Source organism: Sphaeramia orbicularis, chromosome 4 (assembly GCF_902148855.1).
Source record: "Sphaeramia orbicularis chromosome 4, fSphaOr1.1, whole genome shotgun sequence".
NCBI classification, from domain to species: Eukaryota; Metazoa; Chordata; class Actinopteri; order Kurtiformes; family Apogonidae; genus Sphaeramia; species Sphaeramia orbicularis.
Window position 1 is genome coordinate 54,275,779 of NC_043960.1, and position 20,125 is coordinate 54,295,903.

The following is a 20,125-nucleotide window of genomic DNA, read 5'->3' on the forward strand; positions in this document are numbered from 1 at the left end:
CATATATTTTGCTGAGCAGCCCAGTCTCATATTTAGACCCCCCCCCCCCCCCCCCCCCCCCCCTTCAGAGAAAACTCTTTTACATGCAGCTGTATATAAGAAGGCGGGGTAGGTAACGAAAAGCTTAGGCCCGGTTAGCCAATCACAATGAAGAATGAGAGACAAAAGACCAATGAACTTTCCTTCTCATAGTGAGCAGCCAGAGCCGTAGAATACTGTTACCTAAGGGCTCTGGGCACCGCCAGGAAATCTGTTTACCTGAATACACCCCAACAGGAAAACAGAGATTTCCCAAAATCTCCACTTTGGCTGGAGTTTTCAGAAACCTTAATTTTCGGTGGGCGTGGCCATCATTGTCGAGTAAATGCAGAGAAAAATCCATTTTTTCACACCATCGGCTATGTGTAAACAGCCCCTAAATTTTAAGGTTAACCTGACGTTACATCAGTGCAAATGAAGTTGTCAGCTAGCTAATGTTAGTTAACAAGACAGAAAATGTAAGCTCCAAACATAAACATTAGCTGTGTTGTTTTATCAGGAGGTTCTCCCTTCGGCTTTGACTGTCGTGGGCTAATAAAAGGACTGACTGAGGTTCCAGACTCTGGACTGACCTGGAACCTTATTCTTGGACTTTGTCCCTCAGAGCTTTGTCCTCCTGGTCTCTGGACCATGGAACTGCACCTGAACACACTGGTATGACGCTTAGTGACGACAATCAAAGAATAATACTAATAAAATCCTAAATCCTGTTGTGTCATTGCATGTGGGCGTGTCCTCTGACCCACAGGGTTTGAATCAGTATGAACAAAAACAGCCTAAATGTAGAAACAGCAGCAAAACCACATTCACTGATAAATTGACAGAAGGGATGGAGAGGGGGGATGATTTAGACTGTTTATATTTCAGGGGGGCTCACACCCCCCCTCATCCCCCTTCAACTCAAGCACTGTGTCCAAGGTACTGGGTTCTGCTTTTTCGGTTCCTATTTCCATAATTATCTGTAAAGACCTGCAGAGTCTTTTTAGATTGCAGGTGCATGCGTGGCTAACATCAAAGCAGTTTGAAATATAGATTATGGTGAATGGTCAAAAGTGCAACTTCACCTCAGTGTGATGCATGTGGGAGGAAAGTTCTCTGTTGGTCGTGAGCGTTTCTTGACAGGTGTTTAATTGCTGACATGTATGTGATGCTTTTAGAGTAGGGCGAGGACGAGTTGTTCATTGCAGACATCGGGGTTTCTTGGACTGATAAACCCTGAACACTGATGCATGCAGTGGGTCATGCAGGAGCTCCTGTAATGTCTTCTGCTGCCATGATGGTGTTCAGCTACAGATGTCTGACTATGACGTAAGCCTGGGTCTTCAACCCCCAGTATTAAAACAGCACAAGAATGTGTGGAAACCGATGAAAGTTACACTATTTGTGTTCTGAGTAAAGCAATATGTGCCACAATATTTACTGTGGATGATGAAATTATGGAGGGGCATATTCGACTATAATGGACTGAACTGCTTCACCTCCTCAGAGGAGGCACTCTGACATTCACTGAATGGAAAGTACGTATTATGACTAAAATGTATTATTATTATTATTATTGTTATTATTATTATTATTATTATTATTATTATTATTATTATTATTATTATTATTATTATATACAGGTAATTAGGGATGGGAATCAATAAGAATTTAACCGTACAGTGAAACTGAAACTTAAGATGCTTTACTAATTCCTCTGTCTCCTGCTGTTGTGCACCTCATTTTTCTTTTTTTGGAGGGGGCAGGACATTTGTTAACCCCCCCCCCAGGACCAGGCTCAGATGACACCCTGGTGTTCACTCTGCCACAAGATTTACAAGCGTCACTAAATATCGTATCAAACACATAACATTCCTGTAAATGAATCGCATGCTGTGGACAAATGTTTGAGCATATTAAAGGTATTTCCCCCTTTGAACAAATGGAAGCTTTGACAGTGTTCCAGTGGACCTGCTGTCGTCTTTTAGCGGGAAATATAACCATACTTTGGAGCGTTTTTGCCTCGACCCCATGTTGGCTACATTCTAAACCAAAACAATGCAGTGTACAGGTGACGTCATCATGCAAGCGCAACAAAGGTGGAATCGTTAAGCAGGCAGGCAAACGATTCCATGGAACTGAGCTACTGGGAACCAGTTCTCAAAAAGAACTGGTTCTCGATTCCCATCCCTACAGGTAATATACGATATATACAAGTAATATAGTAATATAGGATATATACGGGTAATATAGGATATATACAGGTTTATATGTGTGTATATATATATATATATATATATATATATATATATATATACACACATACACACACACACACACACACATATATAGATATCTATAGATAGATAGATAGATAACGAAAATCCAGGAGCATATGTTTTGGCTTTTGCACGGAGGTAGGGTGAGTATTGTGTTAATGTTAAATATTAATATTTCTCACTAAATATACTTTGGCTTCTGTTCATGTACCTGGAGGGTCTACCAGTTATAGGGCTGTCAAGATAAAGAGCTTTGACTTGAGCATTAATTGTCATACAGATCACTGGTTAATCATCTTATTGTGTGTTCTGTTAACTGTATGCTGCTGTTGTAGTATTAGTTTAATAAAATACAGGGTTACAATATGACCATCAGTGACTTCTTGAATTGGTTTTACCATCTGAGAAAGGTCTGCCTTAAAAATCAATATCCATTTAAGTGTACACTATATTTAGAATATTTTTCCTGCTGTTGTACAGTACTTGTTTTCTTTGCCATGGGCACCTAAAGTCCTGAACCTCTTGAATCTTCTAGAGTTCAATAGCCTGTGTTATTGTGTCACTGTACATGGATCAACAAACAAATGAACCACCTGAGGTATTAAGTGTGTGGTCTGGACCGGCTCTTAATGTCAAGTGTCATGAGGTAACTTTTGTTAGGATTTGGTGCTACATATATAAAATTTGATTTGATTTAGGCAGTGGTTTTAAGAGGCGAAATTACCATCCTTTGGGACTGTAGGGGTCCAGAATAAAGCAATAACTTTAAGATTTCAAAACAAGTTGGTGGCGAGTTGAGCTCTTATCTTGTATATAATTTTATATGTTGTTGATTTTTGTCTGCAGTAGCACTAATATTGATTTGTGTCATCTCCAGAAAGATCCAGTGCTACTTTTGTGGCACTTCCAGAATAGTTTTTTCCCCTTTATTTGAGTTTTCTCAAGTGATTTATCGCCATTTATTATAACATTGTCCTCTGTATTTTGTATTTTTTCAGTGTAAATCATGTATTTTCCTATATTTAACCCATAAAGGCCTAAACATCCACTGTCAACCAAAACCATCTACTGATCTAAACTGTTTAATACCTATTAATCCACTAATCCTATCAATCCATGTCAATAATTGGTATAAAATACAGTTCTTCATCTTTTCATGGTCATCAGCTATGACCCATTTGGACGTTCAGAGGCTCTGTAGTTACCGTGGAAACACCGTCAGCTTCTACAACATTCATTCACCAGTAAAACCCATGGAGTTGGATCAATGACAGTGGATGGACACACTGGGTTTATGTTCAGATAATGACAGATTGGGCTGAAAAAGACACTGTTTACTCAGTTTTATCTTTTTTTGATATAATAACCCTCAACTAACCCATAAAGATCTAAAAACCCAATGAATTTTTCTCTATCTTTCTTTCTATCTATATTTAACCTTCCTTAAGTGATTCGTGACCAATTATTGTAATATTATCTGCTGTATTTTGTTTTTTTCAGTGAAAATCAGGTATTTTCCTACATTTCATTTAGTGATCATGTTCAGTTTTCTCTATTTTTTAATATAATAACCCTGAACTCTACTCTGAGCTTTTATGAACATCTACATGATCAGTAAATGAAGAAGATGTAGAATATGATGGCGTTTCCATGTTAACTACAGAGCCTTTGAACGACCAAATGGGTCATATCTGATGACCATGAAAAGATGAAGAACTGTATTTTAGGGATGGGAATCAAGAACCGGTTCTTTTTGAAAACCGGATCCCAGTAGCTCAATTCCTTGGAATCGTTTGCCTGCCTGCTTAACGATTCTTCTTATCGATTCCGCCTTTGTTGCGCATGCGTACGCTGCATTGTTTTGGTCAGAACGTAGCCAACATGGCATTGAGGCAGAAACAGTCCAAAAAGACGACACCAGGTCCACTGGAACACTGTCAAAGCTTCCATTTCTTCAAAAGGCTGGAATCCCTCTAATATGCTCAAACATTTGTCCACAGCATGTGATTAATTTGATTCACTACTTAGCAACGCTTGTGAATCTAGCGGCAGAGTGAACACCAGGCCGTCATCCGGGCCCAGTTCTGGTTCTGGTGCGGGCAACAAACGTCGTACCCCCTCAAACACAAGTTTCCGAAGGTAGGGGAAAGGAAAAGAGGTGCACAACAACGGGAGACGAGCAGAGTTGAACCGGTTCCACGTATTATAAATGCGGCGATAGAGGAATTAATAAAGCGTCTTTAGTTTCACTTTCACTGTACAGTACCTGCCCCCCCCCCCAAAAACCAGTCCCGGCGTCAACTGTTATTATTATTTGTACATACTGTATATGTTCATACTGTATATGTTATATTTTCTGTGCAGATGGAAATATAAAAGACACTTAACGCAAACACTCTTTTATTCCATCACCCAATGAGAATCGATAAGAGAATCGATAAGGAGTCAGATCGATAAGCAAAATCGATAATGGAATCGGAATCATTAAATTCTTATCGATTCCCATCCCTACTGTATTTTACACCAATTATTGACATGTATTAATAGGATTAGTGGGTCAACAGTAGGGCTGGGTATCATGGCCAATTTCCATAATCGATTTGATTTCGATTCATAAGGTTCTGAATCGATTAATCGTGATTCGATTCGATTCGATTCAATATCGATTCGATTCAGTATTAATTGATTGATTCAGAGTAATTTAGTGATACCAAAGTACAATTTTGAGCTGTAACCTGATTATTTATGTACCGCAGTCATGCAACACATCAATACTGATATCAATATTGATATTAGAAAGGAAATAAATATGACATTTCAGAGGTAAATTGCTGAATGTGCTGTTAAATAATAAGTAAGTAAGTAAATTTTATTTATAGAGCACTTTTCACAGACAGAGTCACAAAGTGCTTTATCAGTTCATATTAATAATTAAATAATGAACGGGACAGAAACATGTCCATGTTTTTACAGTGGTTAAGAACGGACTTGGTCACTTTTATTCTGTTTTATGGCTGGAGGCTACTACTCACTGGGGTTTGGGGGTCGGGGGGGGGCTCTGTGATTGTTGGCCGGAGCGGGGCTGGGGGGTGCACGCGCTCCATGAATGTTGGTCGGGGGGTAGCGTAGCGGTCGGACATTGTCTCTTTCTTCTTCCTCTAACTCCGTACTCAGCCATAGGTGATAGTATGGATCCAAGTTATTATTCAAAGTACGAGCGGCTTCTGCGACTCGCCGGGTGGCCGCTTCCTTCACACTGCGGGTTCGACTTTGAGGCTGGAGGACCTCCAGCGGAGGGGGTTTCCCCACTGCGTCTTTTCCGCATCTTTTTCGCGTGCGAGACCAAGTCTTCCCCTGGGGCTCGCAAGACGGAGCTGCCCGTGGTTCCGCGTACTCCGGGTCCTGCTCTGAAAAATTGATCTCATCCACTGTTAATCAATTACGCAAAATCAAAATAAGATCAATCTAAGATCGATTAAATCGATTTTTTTACCCAGCCCTAGTCCACAGTATTAAACAGTTTGGATCAAGTTTGGGTTTTTAAGCTATACCTACCGATGTGGCATTTCTCACAGCACTTAGTAAAAGTTTGAACATGAACAACCCGCCTCCCTCCAAAGCCCCGCCCCCTTCCCTCTGCCTGAGCTCTGAGGCTCCTCCTCCTCTCTCCTCCTCTCACCTGGTGCGCGATGGAAACAGAGAAGGAAGCAGAGGTGGAGGTCCGGTCCGTTTTGGCGTGTCCGCGGACCCCTCCCTCAGTAATCAGATGCATCATCCACCTGCCGGGGGCCCGCGGCTCCTGTTCCATCAGTAGACCTGGTCTGTGCAGTACTGGGTCAGGGTCTTCACTGCAGTGCCCAGGGGATGGGTGCGCGCACTGTGAACGCACGGCCTCCGCGAATTTTCCGTGGACATTTGAAGTTTCATAGTCCATACATTTATCATCCTACATCATCTTACATGTGTGACACCATGTACATGTACCTGTATGAGTCCCACCATCATAAAAGCTGAGCTTTATGCAGACCTGTTCAGTCCAGTTCAGCTGACTTCCGGACTTTTATCTCCATCCTTCATTCATCAGACTCCCGTTTGTGCCCCTCAGTTGTCGTTTTCGTTCATAAATCCGTTTTTTCCCTTCCACATGTGCATGTCAGTTCTATCCATACACACCCTTAGACAGTAGACTGTGGTCAGTGACAGGAGAAGCAGCGCGATTGAAGCGTCAGATTCAGAGGGACACATATGGGATGCGGAGACGGCGATAATGGATCGGATGCTGGACGGCCATAATGAATGACTGACAGGAGTCTCAGTCAGGTTTGGCCAATTATTTCATTTGGACCGACTAAAATGATTGGTCAGACTTTTATCAGAAATATATGAGAATTAAACATTTTTGAGTTTCAACACCTGGCGGATTTCTTTTACATTTTAGTTTGACACACACTTATTAGGAGCATTTTAAGATGACAAAAGAAAAGTGTAAAAATGCCACATCATACAGTATAGCTTTAATGGGTTAAACTTCGTAATTCCATTTTACATCAAAAATGTCAGTTTTAGTTTGAATGCATGCCATGTGGGACGGCCTTTGTACATATACTGTATAGAGTGGATTATTTTTCTGTCTCCTCACATACACAGTTGTCCATAAAGTTAGTATAATTTTTTTTTCTCAGACACATTCCATTTGTATTCGTATTTCTACACATCAGTGTGACCTTTGACCTGGTGTAATGATTATATACTGAGTCCCAGTTGCACTTTATCAGGAGACATCTTAAGGAAGATTTTAATGGTCTGTTCACTGGGGAACTCTCATTCAGCTCTGTGGTTGTCCTTTTTTTTTTTTTCTCATCGCTGGCAATGAACTGATGTGCACTTCGCGAGCTGACACTTGAGCATATTTTAAACACGATAGGAGGTGAAAGATTCAAACACAGTGCTGCGATCTGAATTTCAGATATCAACAGCAGGAAGCGCCCCTCTTCATTCAGCTGTCGAGAAGAGAGCCGCTAACGAAAGAGCTGCTCAACGGGCACACGTTCCGTTGGAGTGTCTTTAAAATGATGAATGGTAGACATTTTTAAACTCCAATGTGATATTGAGTGACTGTCACACTACACATATGTAATATCATTTGGCAGTCACAGATGATTTCTTTCAGGCAGGAACATTTTTAACCCTTCACACTGACACCCCTTTTCAACGAGGCCTCTATAAAATTGCAGCACAAATAATTTAACCCTTACATACGGTTTGTTTTCTATCATCTGTGCCTTCATTTCTACCTTCACTAGGTCAGTTTTTAAATGTTTTTACTAATTTTTCTACCACATGTCCATGTTGTAGGGCTGGGAATCTCAGGGTACCTCACAATACGATATGTGATACATGGCTCACAATCATGATTAGGGCTGGGTATCATGGCCAATTTCCTTAATCGATTCAATTTATAAGGTTCTGAATTGATTGTGATTTGATTTGATTCAGTATTGATTGATTCAGATTCACTTAGTGATACCAAAGTATAATTTTGAGTTGTAACTTGGTTATTTGACTATTGCAGCCATGCAACACAGAATCAATATTGATATTAGAAAGGAAATAAATATGTCGTTTCAGCAGTAAATAGATGAATCTGCTCTGAAATAATGAACAGGACAGAAACAGTACCATGTTTCTACAGTGGATCAGAATGGACTTCTTCGCCCTTCGTCTTCTTTATTCTGTTCTGTGGCTGGTGCTTCTAGCCTTAAGGCACATTACTATCACCCTGGGGCACCACTACCAATTTGGCCCCCCTGAAACATAATCATGTTGGGCCCTTGGTACAAGGAACTCACTGGAGGGGGAGGGTGGGCGGAGCTTTGTGATTTACGCTTTACGAGCCCGACCAAGACACCCTGTCTCCGCGAAGGGCTCGCGAGACAGAGCTGGCCACACTTCCGCATCGGCCGTTTCTGGGTCATTTACTCATGGTCCTGGTCTGAAAAATCGATCTCATCCACCATTAATCGATTATGCAAAATTAAAAAGAAATCAATCCAAAATCGATCAAATCAATTTTTTTACCCAGCCCTAATCACGATATTGCAGTTGTCGATATATTGCTTTGAATTACCTACAATATGTCCTTGTGTTTATAGGGGTGACACAAAAACAAACAAAATATATTTCATAGTTTATATTTTGCAGCATAATTTAACCAGAGTACAAACGGCAACAGTGCAAAACCAATGACACTGTTTTAGTTCACCAGAACTGGAAACAGGAGGTTTTTTTTAGGTGTCTGACAAAAACTCACACTATTTTAAGCAACGTAATATCATGACTGGCGTAAATATACACACCATTTTTAACTGGCGTGTTACAGGTTACGTTTATGTCAACTGGAGATCTTGGCGTACATTGCCCTCCATCAAATGGTGTTGAGTAACACGTGAAAGGTTGAGAAAACACAACATCTCATGTCTCTCATGTGTGCATGTTTGTCATGTATCGTTTTTCGTGAGACAGTTCATACGTACTGCAGAGTCCTTCTCCAGCTTTGTCCCATCCACAGTAGAAAAGCCAAAGTGAGTCCACACTTTGGATTTAACCCATAAAGAGCCAAACAGCCACTGGTGACCTAAACCATCCACTGATCTAAACTGTTTAATCCCTGTTGATCCACTAATCCTATCAATCCATGTCAATAATTGGTGTAAAATACAGTTATGGGTCAAAACACAGTAATGTCCCGTCAGAGAGCGAACTTTAATTGATTGCCATTCCAACATTTATTTCAATATTAAGTAGCTCCTTGTTTTGGATAATCCCTTATGGTCCAGCTACAGCAAAAATGAATTTAAAAGTCAAAATGTGGGTCATTTAAGTGACACTAATCTGTCAAATTGTCTCTGAAATGTCCCGTCAGAGAGATTTCCAATATTGTGTTTTGACCCTTATCCATCTCTTCACGGTCATCAGATATGACCCATTTGGACGTTCAGAGGCTCCGTAGTTACCATGGAAACACCGTCGTCTTCTATAGTATAACCCATGGAGTCAGATCAATGACAGTGAATGGACACACTGGGTTTATGTTCAGTTACTGACAGATATTGTAGAAAAAGTCTCCATCTCTGATATTACGACAGTCAACTTTAATCTTAGCTTTTATGAACATCTACATGATCAGTAAATTAAATATGGAAAAATACCTGATTTTCATTGGGAAAAAAAGCGAAATACAGAGGATAATATTATAATAAGCAGTGATAAATCACTTATGAAAAGTTAAATAGAGAGAAAAATTAATTTACCACAAAATACCACAAAAGTAGCAGCAGGTCTTTATGGGTTAAACCAGTGGTTCCGAACCTTTTTTGGCTTATGACCCCATTTTAACATCACAAATTTCTGGCAACCCCAAACATTCAAAACAGAGACTTTTTTTTTTTTTTTTTGCTAAAATTAATTTGTTTTTGATCATGTAATAGTTTGCTATACTATGTTTCAAATAAACATTAATTTGAGACAACATTTAATCTATATAATGTATATTATTATGGACGGAGGCAGTAAAGCCAGGTGTAGATTACTGCACAAAGTGAGAATTGGATTTTCCTTGGTCAGGATATGTACAGTCAGTCCAGCTTGGATTTACAAGGCTGACAATTAATAGTGAACAAACAAGAATTCAAACTATGAATTATGAAAGAGCTGCAGCATCTGAAACTGACCACAATGAACATTTGACAGATAAACAGAACCACAGTGCTTCAATTTCAGACTCAGTTTGTCATGTCTCACCATATATTTTTTTAGTAATTTTTTTTTTCTTTTAATTTTCATCAATTACTAGAAATTTCAGGCGACCCCATTTGAATTATAGGCGACCCCATGTGGGGTCCCGAATTCAAGGTTGAAAAACACTGGGTTAAACGACGCAAACGGTGCATCTTGCAGTTTAACTTCACCGCCCCAGTCTGCCATATTAGCGCTGTTGTTTGTTTTTTCTTCTGTGACTTCGGCCCAATTTTCAACCACTTGCATGTGGAGCGCCCCCTGGAGGACATGTAAAAGAATGACTCGACTCACAAAGGAGGAACCATGAAAGAAGTTTATAGTGGCTGTATTTTAATAATAATGAAACAAAAACAATACATGGCGAGAGCGCATTGGTTAAGTATCATGATAGTTTGCCACGTCGATATTTTGTCCCATTTCTACCATATAGTATATAAAAACATTACATAAACACATCCTCTATATGTGTCATTAATAAATCAGTTTGATCACAATGACCACAATAATCAAAAGGAGACATACCCCTGTATAAGGATAGTAATATTAGACATAATAAATGTGATGTATCCTTATAACCCTGATAAATGCATTAATAAAAATACAGTTTCTAAAAACATGAATAAAATGAATCCTCTGAATTATTTTCTGCCTACTCATTGCTTTAAGTTTATTCATGTGTCGGCCAGACTCCACAGATTGATTCCACTCCACACACATTAGTGGCCAAGATACTTAATCAAACAAAAACACAGTTAATCTTTGGTATGGAGTCAAATTTGTGTTTCATTGTTTATTACTATGTTCCCAATGAAGTAAAAATATATACATTGTTTTTATTCTTTGTTACTTTAATCCTCTGAGACTGAAATGTTCTTGTACCATTAATCTGCTTTGTATGTACATTATAAGTTACTGTACTTTTGTTTAGTAAAAGACATAAAGTTTGTTTTTATTGAGATTAATTCGTGTTAATACATTACTCACATGAAACTACCTTCTTTCCTGCAGCAGCAGATTATTGATCACTATATTTTTTCGCATTATTTTAGTTTGACGCCTGTTTCTGAGTATGTTTATGTCTGACCTGCATTAACCATTACACTGTGCTTTTCTAATGCTGCTTTTTCACTGCAGCTGACAGTATCGCCTCATCTATCATTTACTTGGCACAGCTATTGTTGCACTTCCATTATGTGATAGCAGCTAACATAAGGCACTTTGAGCTGCTATTTTTAGAACCAACTTTGCCAATGTTCCAATGAAGCAGGTGAGTGAAGTAAAGTAAAATAATGTTCACTTTTATTGTGCCTGTAGGGAAATTCAACCTCAACATTTGACTCCTCCCAGTATATACAGAAGGAGTGGACTGCCACTGAAGACGCCTGGGGACCGTCTCCACATCTATGCTAGTGCCTCAAGGCTGGTCAAGGGCAGGAGAATTAACCTAGCATACATATTTTTAATAATGGAGGAAACTACTACAGGACAGGGAGGACATGCAAACTTTACACAGTCCAACTGTGTCCAGTGTCCAACTGAAGACTGATGTGAAACCAAGCACATCAGACTGTTCTAGAAGGTTTGCTGGGTTGGTATGTACTGTACATTAGGGCTGGGAATCTCAGGGTACTGCACAATACTAGGGGTGTGTATTGGCAAGAATCTGGTGATACAATACAAATCACAATACTAGGATCACGATACGATACATCACGATAGATCATGATACTGTTAAAAAGGCAATTTTTTTGTTTCTTTTTTTTAAAGCATTATTTCCTGGAAGAATTGAATTACACCAGAAATATGCACAAATAGTAAACACGTTTTTATTTGATCAGAACAGGATCTCATGTTATATCACAGAACGTTCATGTGTTAAAACTTAAATTCTGTTTTACAGACAGTACAGTTTAAGATCTTGTTCAAATGTTCATATTCTGTTAGTTCAGAACTAACATCAGAACATTATTTTTGTGCAATCCCAACAAAGGAACTAACATTATTTAATAAAACCATGTTAAATAATAATAGATAAAATGTAAACAAAAAAAGAACCTCTACAATATCTGCATTTGAATAAATACCTAAAAATATCAATAAAATACTTTTTAATATCGATACAGCATAGTGAAAGGAAATAACGCAATATTTTTCAGAACTGATATTTTCTTACACCCCTACACAATACAGTATGATACAATATGCAATACATGGCTTATGATAATACAGTGATACTGCAATTATCGATATATTGCTCTTAATAACCTACAATACATTTGTGTGTTTATAGGGGTGAAACAAAAACAAACCAAACAAATTAATTTCATAGTTTATATTTTGCAGCATAATTTCACCAGAGTACAAACAGTAATAAAGCAAAACAATGACATTGTTTTAGTGCAACAGAACTGGAAACATGATGTTTTTTTTAGGTGTCTGACAAATGCTGACAATATTTTAAACAACGTGATATCATGACTTGCGTAAATATACATGGCACTTTTAACTGGCGTGGTAGGAGTTACGGTTATGTGAACTGGAGATCTTGGCGTACATTACCCTCCATCAAATGGTGTTGAATAACACATGAAAGGTCGAGAATGCGTATGTATAACACACCAAATGTGGATTGATCCAATAAATCAGTAAGTATCAATGATATCAAGTTGGAATTTGAATTTTTTACAGATCTGATTGGAATATGACCAAAACATGGGCTATTTCTGTAATATAATAAATACACAGAACTGGGTGATAATAAATTGCATCTGGATACATTTCCCAAAGCTTTTAATTTGGCCGGTAAGCTACAGGGCCATTGATCCTATTTTTTGTTTTGAAATTATTCTTGAAGCTTTAGATTTTTGTTTCTGTATGCCAATATCCTAAACAAATGATTCATATGAAAAAATTCCAGTTTAGGGTTTCAAAATAAAAATTATGTCGAAAAATATGGTCTCAAAGTTTTCATCGACTGTGAGTGTACATTCCATTACCCAAGAGCAGCAGTTTTATAGCTCAGTCTGTGAGCTTTCTCCTTCACCATTACTGGCACTAAGGTACGGGCCGGAACCAAAACCAAGCCATGCTAAGCAAAGTCAAGGCCAGTTGACTGAATACTGTCAGTGGCATAATCTATTTTAACTGACAGTAGAATTTATACCAGCTCGGTCTCATCTTGGCCATGTCTCGCACCTTCAACTTTATTTCCGTTCCTCCAGTGCATTTGTCTAATATGTTAGCACACAAAGTGAATGGTGAGGGGATTGTGCAGGTCATAGCGGTGACAGCACATGCAATCAGACATGACATGGCTCCTTTGGCTGAGTTCCACTCTTTGGATTTTAGCCATCTCAGATTGACAGCAGAGTGCAGGTAGGGGTTATGTATCAAGGCAGACTAACAGCCTGTTTTTCAGTCAGGCCCTACACATAGTGTGAGTCTACCTCTGGTTCTGGCCCACACCTTGAGTCGGGGCCAGAAGGCAGCGGCGCACAATGTAGCGGCGTGGGTTGTTCTCCATTTTCAGGAGTTAAAAGGATAAATTGATGTAAAAATGCTGCTCTATGCTATAATGGATTCTTCAGCGATGCCTGCCCTATCTGTGTATTGCAGCCCTGAAGGAAGTGTACTCACAGCTCCCATACACAATGTGGGAAATTGCTTACTGCAACGGCACTTAGCCAGCATTGGCACTGAATACGAAATTAACCTCACTATGATTTCTTTAATTTGCTTGGAGTGACATCTCCCTCAGGTGAGAGAGGGTTTCTTACAGTCTCTCAAATATCTCTCAGTACACACTCACACAGACTCATGTTAGGTCCCTGGGGGGTCTTACATAGCTTACATTAACAGCAGAGGTTGTTTTTCCACAAGAAAATGAATCTGTTTTTTTTTTGTTTTGTTTTTTACTTTGTTTCTTGTCTTTTTTTTTTTTTTTAGCTTACATAATGCTGTCTGCTTTTGTTGACCGTAATGTCAAGGTTGAGTACTCAATGTATAATTTTCTTCAAAGTATGTATCAAGGGTGCGATTCCTGTTTAATGGCTTCTTTGACCTTTGCAAAGCCCCCCTTTCCTGTTTGGAATCAATAGGAATACCATTTGCAGCCCAGGCAGGCTCTCAATACTACTAGATACTGCATGTTATGAAAAAAGGGTTCCATTTATCAAGACTACAGACTGATTAGATTTTTATAAATAGAAATGGGTTAGAAGGATCTGTATTTATGTATTTGTTCCAGTGTAAATGCAGGTTTTTTGTGCTTGTGCTCTCAGTAGTTGCAGAGTGAAATACCTGAATATGACATGGACTAATATGAAACTTCCAACAAAATACTACTAATACGAAGAAGACAAACTGCACGTTTCTTTCTAGCTCAGTAAAATTTGAACTGGTATTTTTGTCTGTTACTTGGTATTGCAGTGTTTGACAAAGACAGTCTGGACCCATGTGAGTCTAACAGCTCTAGATGGATGTGATGTGGTCTGAAGGATCAGAGATCATGGTGTTCAGCTGAAAGCTCATTCATGCTACATGTACACACCAAAACAGATATGTGTGTGTTTCAAGTGGTGTAGTTATGACTTTCTTTATACTACATCCACCCATTGCATTGGGATGGGCGTTTGACAATCAATTCACAAGAGGGTGTCACTCTGAATGAACATACTGGTGAAATACCAGAAGAGTAGAGTTTTTTTTGAGAGATCAAGACCAAGAAAGTCAATAATAACAAACATGGTGACGACAGAGGAGGTGTTACTAATAGGGATGCACTGATATCACTTTTTTCCAGACCGAGTACGAGTACTTACATTTGAGTACTTGCCGATACCGAGTACCGATACAAGTACTTAATAATCCCATTCCAGTTCTTAGTTCCTTTTGTAAATGTGCTTTATTGTCGTTGTCATTAGTCTGACTGGAACAAAGTGCTGCTACTGACATTTAATGTGTTGGAATGAGCGTCTCTCAATTAATCCACCAGGGGGCGCCGCTCTGAATTAACCATACTGGACAAATACCACGAAGAAGTGAAGGTTTTTGAGAAGAAGAAAGTCAGTAATAACAAACATGGAGACGACAGAGGCATCACTAATGTTAAGGATGCACCAATACCGATACGAGTATCGGCGTCGGCTCAGGTACTCAGTGTGTGTACTCGTACTCGTACTCATAAAAGATATCCGATACAAATGCAGCGATACCACTTACGGCCGTTTGACATTCACAGTTCAGTGCAGCAGGTACGCAGTGGTGGAATAATGTGTGGGGAGTGTGGAGATTTTTCTAAATAAATGACGGTGATAAAAGTAACGCTGACTGCAAGTAAAGTTAAAAACACAGAGATACAGACGCAGCGTTCTGTCCGTCCTCTGCGTACATTCCATCCATTTTCCAGGTGCTGGCGGATGGCGAATTCCTACTCAAAACACTAAATCGCTGTACATATCAAGGATAGACTGTTCATTTTGCAGCAGCATTTCACATTAAAGTAAACTCTGTCCTTTTCGTAGCGGTAATAGTGCACATATCAGAAACAAAAATAAACTCTGTCCATTTCATAAGAATAATACACATATTAAAAAACAAAAATAAATTTTTTGTTCCATAACAATAATGTACAAAAAAAACATGAACTGTCCATTCCTTAGTAGTAATATACTTATCAAAATAAACTATATCCAATTCATAACAAGTACCGATTTAAAAAGTACACTGTCCATTTTATGACAGTAACACACACCTACACACACACACACACACACACACATATATATATATATATATATATATATATATATATATATATATATATATATATATATACACACACACACATATATATATGTATGTATGTAGGATGCAGTTTGATTTGTCCTCCAGTCTGGGGGGTGGAGTCATCACTGTGTGCTAATGGGACTGTCTTTGGATGTCTTTATTACAGCTTAGCAATAGATTTGGCTGTGGTGAGAAAGTTAATTTGGCAACAAATACACTGAAAATGAGAGTAAGCCATGTCTGCAATATGCTCCTGCATCATAATGGAAGGTGCTCAGCAGGACGGCCAGGCCTCACTCTACCTGCCTGCAATGTACTTTAGCTGATTGGCTTATGCTCAGTAATGAAGCCAGACAGTGCTCTTTGTAGTTAAATGCTCTGTTGTAATTTGCTCAGTGCACATACTTGTGCACACTCTGGGATTGTAAATGTTCATAATTCACCTCCTCAGCCTGACTGGGCTCAACAATTGGAAAATACTACTGAAGAAATGCCACGTAGAATTCAAGCAGTGTAATTATTACCAGTAACACTGGTGGGCTTTGTATTGTGAGTTGGTTTTATGGACGTGTTAATGTTCTTAAGTTTGTATGAAAAGGAACATTTTTTTATGCATGTAATAAAACCCAAGTGGCCTCTGTGCGTGTGTGTGTGTGTGTATGTGTGTCTCGGGCATCACATAAAATCCATACAGAGTTGACTGCTGCAGTTTGTCAGACTTATGTACTTTTGGTCATTGAAAACAGTAGCATAAACTGCAAGTTGATAGGACCAATATTTTGGGAGATATTAGTAATTTTTGAATACAGTAGCCTTACAATCACATTGTTATGGCCAGAACGCTTTGGTGGTAACTGCTGGACAAATGTGGTACAACGTGCACGAATACACAACAGCATAAAAACTTCCACATCTGGAACATATGGATCCCCATGTTCAACGCACTACTGGACAAAATTCCCGTAATATTCTATATGGAAGTTATGTCCCAACTTTAATGGCTGAAGTAAAAGTTTTGGATTTATTTTATTTATTTATTTATTTTTACAAATTTTTTAAAAAATTTAACTTGAAAAATTTACTCAACTGATTTTTTCAAGACTCTTCACCCAATTCTTTTCAAATTTGACACACATTTTTGTTACTACCAGGGGAGGTGCAGTGCACAGGCTAATGGCCAAATTTAAAATTTTGAACATTTTATGAATTTTTAATGAATTTATGTCTTTTAAAGATAGACAGTTAAAACTGTGGTAGAATGCTTGTGTTAGTCTGACTGAACTACATAAAAAGGGCAGTTATTTACTTTAATCTAGTTAAAATTCAAAATGAATCCAACAGTAGGTAGCGCATCATTGAGTGGGAGGGGGTAAGTGTTGTGGGGGGAAGGGGGTGTAGTAGTAGTAAACTCTGCTTACTTTTTCACTTGTTCAACTACTTTGAGCTCCTTTTTGCCTGTTGGCACAGGTAGGACTGTTCAGTAGGAGGAATATGACCAAAACCACCTACTGATCTAAACTGTTTAATACCTATTGATCCATTAATCCTATAAATACATGTCAATAATTGGTGTAAAATACAGTCCTTCATCTTTTCATGGTCATCAGGTATGACCCATGTCAGAGGGTCCGTAGTTACCGTGGAAACTCCATCATCTTCCACAACATTGATTCCCCAGTAAAACCCATGGAGTTGGATCAATGACAGTGAATGGACCGTGGGTTTATGTTCAATTAATGAGAGAGAGATTTTGTTTAAAAAGTCACTTTTTCTTCAGTTTTCTCTGTTTCTGATGTAATAACCCTCAAATTTAATCTGAAGTTTTATGAACATCTACATGATCCGTGAGTTGAATATAGGAAAATACTAAATTTTCATTGAAGAAATGCAAAATAAAGAAGATAATATTACAATAAACAGTGATAAATCACTTAAGGAAGGGGTAATAGAGAGAAAAATTTATCTACAAACTGCCACAGAAGTAGCTCTGGGTCTCTATGGGCTAAAGAAAAACAGAATACTTTAGTTACTGCGATACATGGACGGTATGAACAGAAGTAGAGGGTTCAGGTTTTTAATATCAGGTGACATTACTGTGCTTGTCCTTTCATGTGTTTTGTTGCAGTTGTGGTGGGAAAGGCACACATGTCTCTTAATCTAGTTTCTGTGGCATTATTTCATCCAACAATGATGACATAATTGCTGCCAGTGGTTGTCTGTGTCACAGATCTCATTAGAGGAGTCTTTCAGGCTGAAATATCATCATTGCACTCCGTAATCTTCACGTTCATGTTGAACTGGAATGTTGAGCTGTAGTCACTTCATAAATGAGCAGTGTGACCACCTGTGGATACCACTGAAGGTTATCGCTGAATACATAATAATTACTGACATTTGGATGGAGGAAAAATGGTGTGTGTGGTTCCAAATGCAATTCACAGGATTTTCAACATAAAAGCTAAATTTACAAATTGATGCAATCGATTGCACATGTTATAATATTGTTTTTTTTACAGTCCGTATAAACCAAGCAATAGATTTCACCATGGTAATCTATTTTTAAGATTTATATTTCTATTATTAATAAGTTATTTGATGATGTAAAACAGGTGATATAGGGCTGCACGATATTGGAAAAAACTGACAGTGTGATTTTTTTTTTAACCATGCGATATATATTGTGATATGAAAAAATCCTCAGGAGGATATAACAGCTGTGTGTTGCCAACGTGAACGGTCAAACAAATAAGTTGTGTTACCTGTTGTTGTGCCAACAGGTGCAAGACAGTTGGCACAGAACACGTTTCAATCAAGGTTCTAATAGTTTTGACTTTTTCATTATAGTTTAGTTTTATTTAGTTTTGACTTTTTTTTCTGTAATTCAGTTAGTTTTAATTAGTTTTTAGAGCAGGTTTGCCAGTTTTTATTAGTTTTCGTTATTTTCTAAATGCTTAGTTTTACTTTAGTTTTCGTTTTTTTTAATATATTTTGTCTTTTTCGCCGTCGTATTCAAATAAATCTCATACAGGACTCTGCTGTTTTCTCCCAACTTTAGTCTTTAGTGGGGACGAGAAGACGCCTGTAAACCACAAGTGATGAGAAGTGACAGACCACGAAATATCATACAGTGCCAGCAGCTAAAATTGGTTGAGGGAAATAAATCGATTTCATATCAGTCCAACGTTGACAAACACAAAAACGAAGGGAATTTGATCCAGAATTTTTATACGTTTTAGTTAGTTTTGTAAACACACAATACAATTTCAGGTAGTTATCATTTTTTTTTCTTTTAATTATAGTTTTTATTTATTTCAGTTAACGAAAATGTTTTTGCAATTCTAGTTTTCATCATTTTGTTAGTTTTTGTTGACGATAATGACCTTGGTTTCAATATCATCCTTCTTGTAGCCAAAATAATTCTAGATCACAGGTGTCAAACATGCGGCCCGGGGGCCAAATCCAGCCCGCCACAGGGTCAGATCTGGCCCTTGGGATGAATTTGTGAAATGCAAAAATTGCACTGAAGATATTAACAATCAATGGTGCCAAAATCATTTTAATTCAGGTTTCACATACAGACAAATATAATCTCAAGTGGGTCACTCCAGTAAAATATTATCGTAGTAACCTATAAACAATGACAACCGCAAATTCTCTCATTGTTTTAGTGTAAAAAAAATAAAATTACATGAAAATGTTTACATCGACAAACTTTCCTTTTTCAAAAAATGTGAATAACCTGAACAAATATGAACAATCTGAAATGTCTTAAGAGAAATAAGTGCAATTTTAAGAATATTCTGCATGTTAGTAAATATTTTGTGTTTTTGTAATTGTAAAGTAAGTTGTAATACACGTGTGTAAATGATAAACTGAGGCAGAATATTGTTAAAATTGCACCTGTTTTTCTTAAGACGTTTCAAGTTGTTCATGTTATTCAGATTCTTAAGGAAACTTGATGGATGTAAACATTGACATAATTTAATTTGACTTTTGTCACTGTTATTATTTTACTGGTCACTTGAGATCTTGCTGGGGTGAATGTGGCCCCTGAACTAAAATGAGTTTGACACCCCTGTTCTGGATAAATTGCTTTTCTTTTTGGCACCAAGTCTTTGTTTTCGGTAATTTTCTGTTGTTCGTTGCTCGTCACACTGTTGGTGAGTGTGATATTCAACATGCCTTGTACGATCGTTGGCAGAACTCGTAATGGGCAGATGGAAATTCTCTGACGACTGGCTCAT

The 20,125-nt window shown here is 38.1% G+C and overlaps 1 protein-coding gene and 1 long non-coding RNA gene across 2 annotated transcripts in view; both read left to right on the top strand.

Moving 5' to 3' along the window:
* Positions 1 to 20,125, top strand: part of negr1 (neuronal growth regulator 1) — a 385,618-nt gene that overhangs the window by 189,583 nt on the left and 175,910 nt on the right. The gene's annotated exons all lie outside the window — the stretch shown is intronic.
* LOC115418071 (uncharacterized) lies at positions 81 to 19,668 on the top strand. The gene is made up of 3 exons (XR_003935245.1): positions 81 to 355; positions 9,921 to 9,930; positions 19,657 to 19,668. It is a non-coding gene; the product is annotated as an uncharacterized LOC115418071 (long non-coding RNA).